Raw genomic sequence first — 3,353 nt, 5'->3', positions numbered from 1 at the left:
CGAAGTAGTAGTCTCCCAAGCGACACCTAACCAATCTAGGAGCCACCACCCTCCAAAATGTAATAGATGCGATAAAACAATGAACTCATCGCTCTTGTGCTTCAAAGGATAATATCCTCAACACTCAATCACTCTCTCATGGATTTGGCATGGGTAGAAGATATTGATTGGGTGCAAAGCAACTTGGGTAGGCTATAGATCAAGTTTAAAATGGATGTATTGAAATATCTTGATCTAAACACAAGAGTAGGTGGCTCTCTCTTAGAAAAATGGATATGGAAAGTGTATGTGTGTTCTGAGTGCTTCCTCTATGAATGATAGGTGGTGGATGGGTATATATAGGCATCTCCCAAAATCCAACCTACAACATTATTGCCCAACTAGGTGAAACCGAAGTGAATCTCGGTGGCAACGTTTTGCACAAAATGTGGCAACTTTCGAATTCTCGGTGAGACCGATATAGGAATCTCGGTGGTACCGATATGGTGACCTAGGGCAGTTTCCAAATCTCAATGAGACCGATTACAAGACTCGGAATTTCCGATTCTTGAAAATGACATACCAGAAACTTGGTCACTAGTTTTCAGTGGCAAGAAATGGAATGTTGGTTTTACCGAGATTCTAGGTTTGACAAAGGTCATGTCTGGTGGAAATTGGTAGTGTCGAATGGAAATTCTTGGTGGCACCGATTTTTATCTTTAGGCTTTGGAGAGAGAACTTCTGTGGGAGAATGGGTGAGTACTTTATGTGGCTATCCCTAAGCACTTGAGCAACCAATTCATCATAGATAGCTCACCCCCTTTTAGTAGTATTGGCTTTCCAATGGACTCAAATGTGATTTCACACAAATATAAAATGCAGAGTCTTGTAGCTTGAAGCTTGTCCAGTCCTATTCCTTACCTTGTATCTAGGGGTTCTCCTCCCAATCCTTTAGCCAATGCATATTTGAACTTTTCTGAAATATACTTAGATAAGATCATTAGTTCAATGACACATATATTGTGATTAATTACCAAAACCACCTTAGGGAGAAGTTGTGCTTCCAGATACCCCTCAAGTCGGTTGGGGCCCTCCTTTCAACACAATAAAAATTTGTGATAAAAAGCACTTCAAAATTTCAGCTCGATCGGAGTTACGGATCTCCCAATATTTAAGAACGGTGAAGGGCTAGAAAACATAAGCAAAAAGAGGAGAGAAACAGAGAGAGAGAGATCCAATCTTGGAGGGGCTCCGGCCCTCCGGGAGCCATGTACCAGAGGGGAAACCCTCCTACCATCTAGGGGGATACCAAGGAAGGAGAAGAAGGAGGGTGTCTCTTTACCCCTCTCTCCCAATGGCGCTGGAGTGCCGCACGGGCAACATTCATGACTACGATCTACACCAACAACTTCGCCGTTGTCACACCCTATTTTTCACCACAAGTATTTATGTTGCAAAAATCAGAGCTTGTTAAAACTTTTTCAAATAATGTTGTGTGTGCAACGTGAACCCTTGTTTGAGTGTATGCTTGTTTGTTTGATGACTCAAACCTATGAAAACTTATTACTTTGCTCTCTTCAAAAACCCTTTTTTCCTTTATATCAAGATCACCTTCATCATGATGGGATACACTACTAGCTCATGAAGCCAAGTGGCACTTCCAACCAAAGTTGGTGATCTGATCCAAATATTATTTTCATTCATTAAAAACATTAATTGGTGATTTAAAATATTATTTTCCTATTTTATATCTATGTCTGTTTCTAAGGCCAGTAATCATATTCCCACAAGGAAAATTGCTTTCCTGCCTTAGAAAATTCTGAGTAAATTCATGGAAGCTCAGAAGGACAAATATTTTCCATATATAAGATTTTAAACCCTATTTTATATTAATATTATTTGAGTCAAACCCTGAAAACCATTTCTGTTGTGTTAGCTTTTTGAGATGTTTCCAAAGGAAACTATCTCAGTAAAATCCCATAAAATTACAGGAGCCCTTCCAAGCCATATTAGGTGCTCACCTAAAATCTCACATTGATCCAAGGTGGGGAAGTGCACCTAATGAGCCAAAAACCCTCTCTGTCCAGAGTAGAGTTGGAACAACTCTACATTGCTATGTTTCTCCAATGGAGCTGAAACTTTGCAGAAGTGTTTGACACCCCAAATGAGGACTCCACACCAAAGATGGGATTTGTGAGACTCAGTTTGGCCACACTTCCTTTGTAAAGGACAGTACTGGTCATTTTGAGACATTTTCAAGTTACAAAACCAAACTTGTTCAATGGAGCTCAGATTTGCTGGAACCCCATGTTTTTACCCCAAGACCAAACCTATTAAGTTTCATTTCCAGTGGTGGAGTGGAAGCACCCCAAGTCACTGTCGAACACCTACTAACAGGACGGTAAAAACCCTCCTAGCCAATGTTTTACCCAATGTCAAGGCCCCAAACTTGGTGGGTTAGAGCACCAGAACACCCTGAGCACCCAGTCAATCAGCCCCTCCCCAACTCCAAGCACAAGTGACAAGAACTCCAATTTAAGCCGCAGGGCAGTACTGGTAACACTAGTGTTCCTTGCTCCATTGACCAGCTCGGGCTCCCACCAAGCCACAACAACTAGGCACACTCCCAGCAACACTCAGGACATGGAGGACACGTACCAAGTGCCCCAGAGCGAGCCAGCATGCCGTGGCATGCCAAAACTGCGCTCTGGGCGCGCTGCAGAGAGCCACCAGCAAGGGGACGACGCTCCGGCCGTTCCCAACCTCCCCAGTTATGTCCAAACGCTTCCCCAACAACCATTCAGTGCAAAGCTACCCCAGGGACCCTCTCCCCCTCGCGCAAGAGCTCAGGCGACGCGCGCCCGTGCGCGCCCGACACGGCCGAGCATGCACGGTCGCTGCGGCTCAACCCCACTCGCTTTCCCTCTGCGGCCGTTGCACCAGGAGGTCCTAAACCATGTCCCGAACCCCTGGTTTCGCGTCCAACACCTCACTGTGCTCGCACGCGCGCCACGGTGAGTCACCAGCGCGCCCGAGTCGGGTCACCGTCATTGGCCTATAAATAGGTCCCCCCGGCACCCCAGCACCCTCCAAGCAGCTTCAGCACAACCAGTAGACACTCCCTAGCCACCCAATCGAGCTCGCAGAGCCCCGGTGCTCGAGATCGACCGAGGCCCCTCCGCCTCGGAGCTCCGGTCAATCTCTGGCTACACGTCGGCTCCTGCGCTGCCCGACCTCCCATTACACTCCCCTTGACACCAGGAACATTTCCCCTAACTTCCCCGAGCGAATCAGTGCCCCTAGCCCCTAGTTCAACACCAACCCGAAACCCTTCTGCCACGGGCACCTCGTCGCCGGCGACCCAGACCACCTCC

The sequence above is a fragment of the Hordeum vulgare genome, chromosome 2H (assembly GCF_904849725.1).
Source record: "Hordeum vulgare subsp. vulgare chromosome 2H, MorexV3_pseudomolecules_assembly, whole genome shotgun sequence".
NCBI lineage: Eukaryota > Viridiplantae > Streptophyta > Magnoliopsida > Poales > Poaceae > Hordeum > Hordeum vulgare.
The sequence above is the reverse complement of the archived record's forward strand: the minus strand, read 5'-3'. Positions refer to the sequence as shown.